Source organism: Dromaius novaehollandiae, chromosome 6 (assembly GCF_036370855.1).
Source record: "Dromaius novaehollandiae isolate bDroNov1 chromosome 6, bDroNov1.hap1, whole genome shotgun sequence".
Lineage (NCBI taxonomy): Eukaryota > Metazoa > Chordata > Aves > Casuariiformes > Dromaiidae > Dromaius > Dromaius novaehollandiae.
The window spans coordinates 13,376,155-13,390,080 of NC_088103.1; the positions used below are offsets into that span (position 1 = coordinate 13,376,155).

Genomic DNA, 13,926 nt, shown 5'->3' on the forward strand with positions numbered 1-13,926 from the left:
TTAATTTGGCCTTTGGTCTTAACAGAATCAATCTTTAACAGGCTTTTGCAACCTCTCCAAGTTTGCTTATGTGCAGAGAACAATCTTTCAGCTGCAGCATTTGAATGTAGGCATTGACAAGAGAAATTCTTCAAATGATCATAAACAAAGAACTAGAATAATGAAGATAGAGCATGAGATCATAAAGCATTTGGTCATGCTCTAATCCAAGATCTCTGAAGTGTGAGAACATGTTCTACTGAATCTCTCAGGATACAATATTCATCAAATAATCCACATCCAGCTTTTTGTAAAGTTAAATTTCCTAAAACATCAACCTCTCTGTTAAGGAAGCAGCTGAATCAGGCTAAGATAATTTTATTCACTGAAATTAAATTTAAAAGTCAGGTACTGGAGAGCTCTGAATGAAATCCATTTCAAATTTTTAACTTTTCTATTTGTTTCTAGAAAAGTTATGTCAAATAATTTATTATCTGTTATTTTTTGCAACATAACTTTCAAGGAACGTAGAATGCCATAAATGTCAGCACATGCAGTATCAGACTGTTTTAATTTTATGACCATCACAAAAAATTCAGCATATTGTGAAACAGAAACTAAGTAATCTTTACCTAATGTACACAACTATTTTGTGGGGACATGCCTCAACATTTCTGTGTATTCGAGGCTGAAAAAAACAGAGCAATATCTGTAATTTTGAAACACTTCAGTATATACAGAAAAGTGACGGAAATTTTTTATCAAGATGATATCACATACCTTACCAGTAACATACATTGTTGGCTCATGCATTATAGAAGTCCTTCACACTGAGATCTACAATGGAAACAAAGATTAATCAATAGTTATTTTGCTTAGGGCTGCTAGGCACGCTGTGTTGATTTGATGATTAATTAGTTTGGCATTCCTAGGACAGCTCTCAAAACAAAGGACTATGGTTAACCTCCTCTCTATAACAGTTTGTTAAGTACACAGAGTGTTGGGATGCCAAACAGCCTATCTAAATAGTTGTTCTGCGCAGTCACCATTTTCTCCCTCACAGTAATTGCCATGGCCCAGAACTGAGGTGAGTTCCAGGGAATACTGCAGCTCTTTCATTCCTATTTCTTTGGGCCTTCCAGTCTGTACAAGAGGAGATCTCTTATCTAGCCTCATCATTATTACATCAACAGAAGAATATGGCATAAAATCCACAGAGAAGTCCTCAGATGTGGCATCTCCAGCAAACTGTATCCTATCTTATCTGTTAATTACCTGAAACACTTTGAGATTTTATTAATAAATCTTAGCATTAATTGTCAATGATTTTTCAACAGCAAATACTGTCATAAATTCATTTTAGTAGAACAATTTAAAAGACTGACACATTAGGTTTGAATATTTACTTCTCTATTCTGTTTTCCAGACTTCCCAGAGCACATCTATAACTGTGTTCATGGTTCACAATGTTCTTCACCTTGTTATCCAGAGATCACTGGCAGACCATGATCCATCATAAAGCAGTCTATGAAAAGAATGCAAAAAAAATCCAATGAAGAAACTGTGCTGCGCATACATATTCCCATACATACAAGGAAGCAAGCAGAGAAACGTAGAGAAGAAATAAACATAACATTCAGAGTTCAGCTGGTTGTGGCCTGCACACAATGTTCCAGTACCAAGGGAAAACCACTATTATTGCATATATTTAAAATAGCAGTGTGCAAAACAACTAAAGCGCAGAAAATCACCTCAGGGCCCAAACCATGTAGACCGTTAATAAGCCACTTACACCCTGATTAAACCTAATTTTAAGGTCTAATATCCTGCAGATGGATTTACACAGGCTTTTTTTCAGTGTTTTCGGGTCAGCCTTACTGTGTAATGCCTTCAGTCTCTTCAGTGGCAAAGTCTTTATTGGCAGATCTAACCCGAAAGCTGGTGACTTATCTCCTTTCCAAAAAACAAAAAAAAAAAAAAAACAAAAAAACCCTGACCCTAAGTTTTTAAACTCAAAGCTAAGAAATATATTTGCTTCCATTCTCATTTTGTTTCAAAATGATAGAATCGTCTAAAACTATTGTGAAAGATTCTGTATCAATAATGATGCCTAAATATCTAAAAGAGCAAATAGAAGGGACATAAAATTAAGCACAAAGTTCTATTTCTGTAATTGTGAAAAGTTCCAATTTTCATCTTTATTATACTTTGCAATGAACTGGCCTCCATTTGCACGGTAACGCAGTGTAAGGGTTGTTCTCTGGTGTGGGATGTGTGTGTTCACCCTGTATCCTGTGTCAGTCTGTGGGTATATACGGCAGTGACACAAACAGTCCTTTTCTCCTTCTTGGAGCTTTATGCTGAATAGCTTGACCAAAACTCAGAATCATGCTGCTTGGCATCCAAATGGCACCGGAAACTATATCATACTATACTTCACTACTATTTGCCCCATGCTGCTTTGGAACATCAAAGGAATTATTTTATCAATTTGAGTCTAATTGAAGTAAGACAGGGACGACTCTAAAGGTCATACCTGGTGTTCTGATCACAGTCCTGACCTCCTTACCTCATTTCCACTATTAATAGATTTGCATTCCTTAGGATAGTCATAAATCAGGCTAGTTTTGTAAGGGGAGTAGTATCTTTTAATAGCTTTACTGAAATAATTGGAAGAAAACAGAGGAGCTTGTAGAAACTAAAAGAGTGGCTGAATGCTGAATGTTCTTCTGTTTTCTCCTGCTAGAGTAGTGGGTCTAATAAAAGATACCATAATGTTACCTCTCACAAATCATGCTTCATTTGTATCCCCAGACAGTCACAGCTGCAAAAAATCTGCTTTAGAGAGCTGACAGTTAACAAGCCATCTTAAAACTGAAGGGAATGGCCTATGAACATAACCAAATAAAAACCTTCCAGTATGTCTTTAAATACCAACTAATTCTAGGAAAAAACTTCATAATTCAGATTTTCAGTTGCACCTTTAATTCACAGGCATTTCAGCGAGTTCCATCCTTGGAACTTCCCACAATCCATCTATAAGTGATAAACTTCAGCAATAGTATTAAATCAAACTCTTTATACTATAACCCCGTAATTTCTGTATTTCTTTGTTCACAAAGGACAGGATTCACTTTAAGTAACTTTTGCCATTCACAAATTAGAATCCTAAACTTACCTTGCTACTTGAGGTCCCGAGTAAAGGAAGAGACAAATTGTTTGAGAGGATGACTGATTTGTTCAGGTGTCTAAGGGAGGAATCACAATCATCCATGCACCTATCCTCTCTCTTCTCTAACAACAGAAGGTGCCACGATAGCTGGCTTACCGTATCGACTAATGTAGGGTCCGGTCCCATGTGAGATTCCCTAACATAACGATTACTGCTCCAGAAGAACAAAAATTTCCCTTAAGTCCTGTGTCATATCTGCCAGCCCTATGTGAATATCTCACAAACTGTAGGGCATCTAAAGTGACACTGTAAGGCATCTGAAATGGCACTACATGTCTTTATTTAGGGAACTGATTCCTGCTGTAGATGTCTAACTAGGAGTAGCTAAAGTTAAATAAGAGACATTTCAGCTACAGGAAAATTAACCAAAGTTTAAAAAGTTCTGAGATTTCTAAGATAACAGTATAAAGAGGAGACAGAGAAAGGGACAGAAAGCAATGAACACAGTATAGCTCTTTTTTTTCTGCTAAGGCAAAGGGATGCCTCTCCCCCCAACACACTTCTATGCTTAAAGCCGCCCTTCTCCCCAGCTTTCCCTTCTCTGCATGCTAAAGCACAAGCTTGCCTTGTTTCAATCTACTTTAATCAAAACAAACTGATCTTACAGCTGAGGAACGTGTTTAATTTCACAGAGGTAGAACATAATTTGTGTTTGGAGCGTTCTCACTAACAGCCATGTCAAACACTATGCAATTGCAAATCCACAGAGCCACACGTGCCTTCACGGGGCCTGCCTCTCCACCACAATGGAAAACATGTTTATAATTACTCCTAATCAGCTGACTTAATGTGAATGGACAACACTTGAGAAGACATGTTTGCCTCTGCATTTGCAATTGTTTTCAGTGTCATATCTTTAAAGTGGGATTTTGCAAAACCACAACATTTGCATACTGTTACGATCTTAATTTTCTCACATTTCCTCTGTCCTCTAAGACGAAGAAACCTAGATTTTGCATTGTTTTATTCGAGAACTTCATGGATGTACAGTTTCTGAATGCAAGAAGTCAGGCTCTGAAGAGATTTCATTCCATACTTCACACATACATCTTGTTTAAATTACTCTGCTTCCACCTTATCTTAAAAGAGGCATTAAAAGTCCTTATCAGATTTCCAAATCTGGTTCACATCCTTTGGTATGCTAAGAATTTTAATGTCTCACTCTATACTTTGCTATAAGAGTTAAGAATTTTGCACTCACGATCTATGCTCATTATTAAGCATGTATTTAATAACCAAAGAAAGAACCATATTATATAGTATGAGCCACATAACAATCATTTCTGCCCTGCAAAACAAATCAGAATTATCTGCATTCATTGCAGCATGCGATTTTGAAGGACCTGGAATTATAATCGCATTTTTAAAACCACATTTGTCAAAAGATATTTGTTTCTTCTCTAGTTATGACAAGAAAACAGTAAATCTATCAGACAGTAAACAAAACAGATGTGAGCCATTAACATTTTCTTAGAAAATGTGGGATAAGGTAGGAAGAGATGAAGCTGTCTTTCAATAGCTTCATGGATACTTTCCCCAGACAAAGAACAGACATTTTAAAATGAAAGTAAATTCTAAATTTGTGCCCATTCGTGACCCTCAGAGATATTCGACTTCAGCACAAGCCTTTCATGTGTCTACTGTGCTCATTTTAAGTCAGCTTTGCATCTGACGAATGGTACAGAACAGTTCTATTTGCACAGCTGAAACTCCTTAAAGTGAAGATTCACACTCAAAAGTAACGGGAAGTGCAAGCTTCCCATCAAAGAATGTGCCTGTCCTGCTTGCCAAGAACAAGGGGAGTCCTATTTGACATAACGCATGTGATGAGAGGATCACAGGAAGGCACACTAAACAACCAGGCCTTACTTTCTTTCCAGAATCACATCTCCCAAGGCGAAGTCAGAGCATATTGGTCTGGACCAGAGCTGCACTCTAGAAGTAATAAGGAATTGACACTGGCAATACACATATGGGTTGCTATCCTGTCAGTGAATGTATTCAAAGCTAGTGCCAATCCAGATAAATACCTTCAGGTTCCTTTGCTCTTTCTTCTCACTCAGCTGCTGTTCACAGACAAAAGGAATCCATTCTGTTTTACTGAGTAGATCAAAGTAGCAGGCTATCTCCTGCCTGTAACGGAGGAAAACAGAGCAGCATGCCATACTGCTACACTAATTTAAGATAATTGTAGGCATCAACAGTGGCACATTGACTTTTGCACGTACTGCAATATTTTAAACTTATTTCCAGCGAGTCAAGTACAGAGTTCAGTCATCAGCAGCCGTAGGCTAAAGTGCCAATGTCTGCCAAAGGGGGCTGGGACACAGGACAACTCTATATATGGACTTGCCAGCTCACTTCTGAGTCAGCGCTGCCTAGGCCTCCTGGGCCTAGACTGACAAGGATGTGCTAGCAAACAAGACACTGTATTCAGCAGAAGGAGACAGAAGGGAGAAGCAGCAAGTTTCCAATAAACCATGGTTAACTGTTGGTAGAAAACTTGTGGAAGCTGCTACTCTTGTTAACAAATACTTAGAACATATTTATTTCACAAGAATTTCTATAACTCTCTAAAATTCAGGATTTCTGAATTTTTCTTGTTTGGGTACCACCAGCATAGAAAATGAATGGTGTTCAACCCTGTCAGGCTATATGAACACAGAGCAGGAGGAGGTATATCCCACTCCCCATATCCTCTTCTCATTTGAAGGCAGAGGCAAGAATGCCAGGCTCTTTACCAGGCCTTGCAAAGCCCAGGACAAGATGCGGTTCTTCAAGAAAAATTTACTGCTCAATGAACTATTGCTTGTCTCCTTCAGAGAAATACAGCAGGACAGATTCTGTGCATGGACTACTACTGTTAATTAGTTTCTGCAGTCCTACAAGATAAACACCACAGCTTGGGAAGACCTGTTGTAGAAGGCGAATGCAAATTTTAGAAGATTATGTAACAAGGAATTTTGACCTGCATCCTTTCTGTAATCTAACTATCAGGAAACACCTGGACTGCAAACCTTGTACACTCTACAGGGTTGGGTTCACATTTTTGCCTATTCTGCATGACTCAAAGCTGGCACAGAAAGTCATAAATACAGATTCATTTTGTTACAAAGTGAAACTCTCCTTTTCCTTTCTTTAGTGGTTACGCCAGTCATTGAGACTCACATGGCACTCATTCACCTCAGTACAACTCCATGCATGAATTATGGAAACAGCTTGGCCAGAGTCATGAGTACCATGAAAAAAAAAAAAAAAGTGCAACTGTATAGCACTTCACTTTATTTCAATGGGTAACCCCCAATACACGGGGTCCACAGATTTCACAAAATGGTATTTTGTTAATCCATTCTAGATTTTTACCACAACTGGCATTTTTTTTGCCTTAGGAGGCTGTAATGGAATGTTCATTATAATGTGAGCCTCCCATTAATGGTCTGATCTACCGGCCCTCCACTTGGCCTACTGTCAAGGTTAGCATGATGCATAGTACAAAGCTTGCTTCTCATCTGACAAAAGCTGAAAGCACACACAGTGACTGTGCCCAAAACGGCTATACACTCTACTATTCTCTTACTATTTGACTATACCTGGGCTCTTCCTGACTGGAATAAGGAACAGTACTTCTGCCCTTGGATAAGCCCAACTATGTATAAGCAGATAGCATTCCATCATCAATGCTGAGCTGGTATGGACAGAACTATCTAGAAATGCCTCAAAAATCTTAAACCAATTTCAACTCAACTGAAAAATTATTTGAACAAGCACTGAATCTAAGAGCAAGGAAATAATTTTGGTCAGGACATCAGTAAATACAAAAACACTTACCATCTAATGAGTTTTATGTCAGCACATAAAACTTCTTAGGAACTGGTTCAGACCACTCCTACACATCTCCCATGATTCACGATATTACAATATACTGTACTGTAATATGCATGGCAATTTATAACAGTACACAGTTTGCTCATTTGCCTTCCACAAACATAGTGCAACAGCTACGTACAGTAGGACAAGAATGTCAAATGAGCAGAAAAAAAAAGATGCAATAAAACAAAAGATGTGAGGTGATAAACATGACTCTTCGAATGAAACAGACTTACTTGGAGCTTTGTATCACTGGAGAACTTAAGCTAGGCTAAAGCAGTGAAATTGCTGGCTAGTTAGCATACCCCATGCAAAGAACCATAGTATTGTTTTATAGAGAGGTTTTATGATTAATAGCACCATGGGAATGGTGGTACACTCCAGCTGACTTGCACAGCTTCAGCTTAAAAGGTTACTATTTTTTTCAATCATCACACTAGGAAACGTTCATGAAAGCTGAGCTAACAAAAAGGAAGCAGGTTTTTTTTTAAAGGAAAAACATTATCTCTTGCAATCCATGTTTAAGAACCCCTTAGCTCTTCTGGTTTGATCAACATGAATGGTTTCTAAATGGCTTTTAAAATTGACATAGCAAACAAATCTCATCACAGAGTAATACAACACACCACTGAGCTGTAGCAAATGATTTCCCTTAGGGTTAGGCTTTGTCAGGTGTACAGGAAAGACCAAATAAAAATATGTTCTTGCAAAAATAAATTAGTTTTTCCAAATTCAGCATCCCTCCCATACATAAAGATTTTATTTTTGAAGCTTCTTCTTTTGCACTCTTCTAGGTTTACATGCAGAGCATGGCTTTCAACTACGTCAGCAAGAACAGGCAACTCCACCAGACTCCTCAGCCCGTGTTTCATCTGGCTGCAGAACAGCTGTATGTGCTATTACAAGCTGAGAAGCCCTAGGTTTATGGTTAACAGTTTAATGCACGTTACATCATGGGAGAGGCACCTTGTGCAATCATCTTACATAATTTACTGCACATGGTATTCGCTCCAATGTGAGTCATAGGTCATTCATGAGTAATTTTTGAAGAATTAAAGGAAGCTGTAGGCAATACATGGGGTAGCCTGACAACAATAAGCATTTGTGATTTGTGAATAACTTGATATTAATCTTTAAGTTTGGGGTTTCCAATTGCTAGGTGTAATCATCAGAAACCTGCAGACTGATATAATCACTTACGTTCCCAAGATGCAGCATGGGCCTTCAGCCAAATTTCTTCCAAACTGCTGTCTTTGTTAGTGCTTGCTGAAGAAAATCACTATGGACACATTCATAGCTCTTGATGGCAGAATGATGAACTTCTGACAAAGTTGGGGTTGAGCATGATCACACCCAGATTTAGGCACATAAACAACTTTGCATGCGACAGTGACCTCATCAGATTTTTCTCTCTTACGATCTTTTGCTTTCCCTCAACTGGGACTATTTTTATCTTATATACATAAGGTTGCTAACGTATTTGAACGATCGAGGAGCTCACTGAAATTAGTAATTTACAGTAACATTCATTGAAATTAGTAATTTACAGTAACATTCATAATACCTTCCTAAGCATACCAGCAACAGTCTACACTCAGTGGAGTTGCAATGTAAGGGCAGAGGTACAACTAGGCAGAGAAAAGAAAAAAAAATTGCTAAATGCTGCAGTGGTGTCAGAGGCATTCAAGGGGCCTTTAAGTGGAGAAGGTAAGGGCTTTGTTGACAAACTGAGGGAAAATGAACCATGCTTAGGGGACTAAGACCAGAAGGTATAGTTATTTGCCATCAAAACCAAACCCAGTAAATATATCACATGTTAAATGTGGGTATTACTAACATGGGTGCAAAGCTCTGCCATTCACCTTCTCTGGGGAAAAAAAACCCCTCAAATTCCACCTGTTGAAGAATATGTTCCTACAGTTATGTTTCACTAGTGGGCCTGCAGGTTTTTTATGCTCCTAATTTTTGGACTTTTTCTTAAATTACAAGCCTGACAGGAATGAAAACTTCCTTTATTTGGCTCCACATACAGTAGGTGATTTACACACAACAATCTGCATAATGTATTGTATGCACTAGATTTAATATGTATTCAGCATTGTACTACAGCAAAGAAGTGAGATCCTTCCATTTAAAACCAGCAGGCAGACTCTAAATATTATTGCTGTTTCTTAATGGTAGAAGTAATAGCCAAAGTTGTTTTGAGCTTTTGTGCCCTATTCCTCCATAAAGTACTTAATTCAAATGCCTTTTTTCACACCAGATTTATCAGACCCCAGGGACTCCCTTGGCATCAGGAACTTAGCTCAACAAAGCAATCAAATGGAATGGAAGAACTGGGTCACTGATCAATCCATTCTCTGGGTTGCTCAAAGCATCCTTAAGTCTGCTGAATTTTATTTGAGTGATCTCTGTTGTACGAAAGAAATTCTCAGAGGGCATGGAGCTGCCTGAGTAGCTTCTTTAACCATCTCCTCTAATGGGCCTCTTCTATTGTAAGCTGCGCAGATAGGAGAGGGGGATATGCACTCTCTGCTGGTACAGATCCCAGGGGCCATGCCTGTCATCATTTGTGCTAGTGGCCAACCTGATACTGGAATGGTCATAGGCCTGCAGCCACCAAGTGGAGCTTTCTACCAGCCTCAGCTGGGCTGTGGACTACCCTCCTGAAGTTCAGGATCTATCTTTTGGGGGGCTATAAAGACATTTTTGTAAGTTGCTAAGTGACCACTTCTCCTTTATACTCAGATGATATTACCACAGTAGGTGAGACTGTCAGGAATGATTTACTGCATGCCCGCACAGCCAAGATACAATGATAGAAATCTGCACAAGGAAAGTGTGGCATTGCTGGTGTTTTTTCCAGGAAGCAAACGATTCTCTGCATGTTAATCTATTTTCTTTTACATAATTACTTTAAATGCAGTGTGTTGACTGAAGTTGCCACCTGGATCTACACACTGCATTTCACAAAACCTATATTCAGATCTAACAACACAGCTCACTTTTCCACTAACTGTTCACTGACCTATGACTTTCCATACCATTTCCCTTAAAGGCTTAATGTAGTTATGATCCTATGGCATGTCTATCTGTACATAACAGTGTATGCAGTGGAGCCACAAATGAATACAGCAGAATATAACAGACAAGCAGACTATTATACACACACACACACGTACATACACATGTACAGCCTGACACAGCCAGGCAAGCAGGGTAGGAACTAAGAACCACAGTCAGGAGTTTGTGATTGTATAAATATCAGGCATCACACTGCCAGGCCTTGCGGTGGAGGAAAACGATATGACTGTCTTCTGCTATTCACTATGGCAGAGAAAGAATATTGTCATCTTCAGCCTGGACGCAAGACCTGAATCTCAAGGAAAGTTTAAGCTATCTCCTTCCCAGCCTGATGTTCCTGCTCCTGATGAATCTCACAGACCATAGCTCATTGGACTAGGACTGAATTGCATTCATTATGCTCCTGGACTGAAAGTAATTCTCTTTTTGGCAAAAAAAAAAGAGAATATTGAGTCTGACTGAAGGATTATGCTTTAGCATTAATAGCTAAGCAAGTTAGGAGCTGCATAAAGTTACTACTAAAGGAACATGACAAATGCATGTTACATATGGTATCTCTAGCATATCTAATACATTTAATTAGCTTTATCTGTATTAATAACTCCGAAAAAAAATAAGGCTGATAAGATACTTATCTCACACCCAAAATTTCTGATCTATTTCTTTAAGAGCTCCCTTTCTTCATGATTCTGAAGTAGGTTCTTTCCAAGTAACATTATTTCTGTCCAGAATCACAATGTACAAAAAGTTATAAGTAAGAAATAATCAAATTACATGCTGTTTTATAGAGTGCCATTTGGAAAAAATGGGGTTTGGAATGTAATTTCAAGCCCATGGAGTCAAGCTGCCATGTACATTCTGGATGCATGAACAGTGCCTTAGGTTTGGCTAATGTGTTTTTTTTTTTTTTTTTTTTTAATATGAGGTAGAGCAAAAATAGTTCTGCCTGAGAGAGATTTAAGACTTAACCAGAAATTTATGATAAAGAAATTCTCAGTGGTGCAACATGGGGTCACCTGGGCTGAGTAAAGATAATAGCCAGGATTCTGAAGAGCAGCTATTTACTCAGAATGCCTTAATTTTGGGATGTCAAATTTAAGACATCCTGAAAAGAATGAATTTTCAAAGGATGGGTGTTCCACACTTTTCAGAAAGCAGGCAGCATGAGTGTCACTGAAAGAAATGAGTCCTGTACATAAACCCGAGCCAGCAAATCTTGGAAAAAGTGCTTTATTCCAATAAGAAAGATTGTTTGCATTAAGCTAAATTGTCCTCTTTCCATTTCGTATTAGGCATTTAAAAACTCTGCCAGCATCTGCAGAACATATGTGCTTTAATGACGGTACAGGAAGAGGCAGCTGTGAGGAAACTGGTGGCTATGAAATCTTAAATTAAATTCTACACAAGATACCTTCATTAGCTGCTGGAAGCTTCTGTATTTAGAGGAAACCCACTCCCTCACTGTGTCATCTGGAACAGACAGAACTTTTCATATAGCAGGTATCGCTAGACCTATATACAGGTGGATTATGTTATTCCCCTAGTTAGTCTACAATGCTTTCAGCCATGCTGCACCCAGCTATTGTGTGCAACTAAATAAAAAATGTAATCAAAGGCCTCCCTGTGTGATGTTACCCGGTACTGAAAAGATATGTGGTTTATTGGAGGGTGGGGAAGGGGTAGGGCAGGTTGAGGAGTGCAAGCCACCTTTAATGTCTTTCTAAGATAAATTTTATTTACATTTCCCCAGCATCTGGCATGCAGTGACCTTGAAGCCCTACTGTTCTCTCAGTAACCATCTGTCAGTTGCAACAGCAAAAGTATGCAGGTATGCTCTCAGCTGCAGCAAACTAGAAAGCAGAGCTCCAGGCTCTCCCTCACTTGAGACGATACTGTACAACATGATGCATCCCTTTGCCTCTATGGCTTTCCTTCCTCTTTTGTACCTCTGACTCCTTGTACAGAACTGCAAAACTAACAGTAACGCATTAGCATCCTTCACTGCCTCAGTGCTGCTGTGTCTCAGTACTTCTCAGACTCCAACTCATTCTTCAAAACCCTTCAAAGGCCTATGGAGGCTTGAAGTTTTCCTGCTCCTTGATAACAGACACTCCTGCATCATCTGAAACAGCCTAACCATTCAGAACTCGTGCATATCATGAACTCCATGATAACAAGGGATTGGCAATCACGTATAAATCCTGGTTATACAAGATGTGAAAAGGATATTGCTTCCCAATTTTTTATGAAGAGTAGCCAGCATGAACAGAAATTGTTTGAAGCCCAGTCATTCCAAGAAAACCTAGCACCACAAGAAAACCTGGATTGTCAGCCAGTGAACGTGGTTTGCTGATGAACTTGTAATTTGGAAGCGCACTTGACTAAGTGCTCATCAGGAACATCACCTACAAAATAAATGAAAAAGATACCAACCATAATGGCAAGACTGAGCAAAACGCTGAGTGACTTCCAATATCCTGAGAGCACTAACTAAAACAAAAACTAAACTAAAAATTAATTCAAAGAGATTCCCTGCCTCTCAGCTTAAGATTTAAACTCATTTCTTTTAGCTACTGTACAATGATACCTGTGTGGATAGCATTTGTAGAATAGGTCCATTAAATCCAGACCTCCAAATAGAAAAGAACCTCTAAATTATCCATCATAATTCAAAGTTTGGATAGTCCAAATATGATATCTTGTTCACTTATAAACATCCAACTCTTGGACACATTTCAGTGCTTTACTACAGAAAAATGCCCAGGTTCTCTCTCCTGTTAAGCTCTCTTGTTTTGCTACACAAGTACAAAACACATAAAGCCAATATATCTGGCCCTTCTATGACCATGCAAGAATCACCATTTTATAGGACACAGTCAAGGCCCCGGCTTTCTCCCCTGTCACCTTGGGAGGAACAGGGCACAGGGATATCTGGATTTCAGCCACCATCCATTGCCTTCCTGAATGCTTGGGCGAACATGTAGCACATCCTCATATCTGCTTGGGACCTGGCTGCAGACAGGATTAAAAGCCCAAGTTTTTCTTTTCTAATGCAAAATTAAAGAAATATTGAAGTGTCCCCTTCACCTTCACCTTCCCTTTTCTTCTCCCTGCTACAGTCAGCTCTTTTGATTGAGTATGGTATTACTGGAATTGATTGCACAAGACTCACCTGAATGCCAGTCAAAATGTTTAATCTTTCATCCACCCACACATTCTGAGACACATGATCTTCTTAAAACAGTCATCCCATGATTTGCAGGTAGGGGAAAAAAGTGAGCAGTGAGGCAGCAAAGTAAGTATAGGGCTTAAAACGAGCTGAACTGAAATGTTCCATACACAGGTGTTGCTAAACAGCAAAGTCCTTGCTTATGATGACACTTGATTTTACCTTCAACCCACAGCAACCTTATCACACCTCTTTTGTAAATTCTGTGTATGAATTCTGAAGAACCCAATGTACTTCATTTACTCACACTGGCAAATCCTTCCTTAGGGAAGCTGTCCTGCTAAATCTGTTTCTAAAGCTAAGACAATGCCTGTAATTGCTCATCAGCATAAAGAAAAGCCCTAAGAATGGGCCAGCTATTCCCACAGAACAGGGAGAGGAGGTCCACAGCACGTGCACACACACACAGGAAGCCTCACCTGCCCCAGAACTCAAAGCAGTGTAACCACATCAGTCTGACACAGTATTTGCACTAATAAGCCCATGGTAACATTCTTTTTAGTACCTAAGCTAACTGGCAGGCTGCTGCTGCATT

At 39.0% G+C, this 13,926-nt stretch overlaps 1 long non-coding RNA gene across 1 annotated transcript in view; it reads right to left on the bottom strand.

The window, feature by feature from the left end:
- Nucleotides 1-13,926, bottom strand: part of LOC135328689 (uncharacterized) — a 181,227-nt gene that overhangs the window by 158,153 nt on the left and 9,148 nt on the right. The window contains exons 2-3 of the long non-coding RNA XR_010389660.1: nucleotides 1,386-1,504; nucleotides 760-816 (exon numbers count right to left, since the gene is read on the bottom strand). This is a non-coding gene — a long non-coding RNA (uncharacterized LOC135328689). The remainder of the gene's footprint in view (nucleotides 1-759; nucleotides 817-1,385; nucleotides 1,505-13,926) is intronic.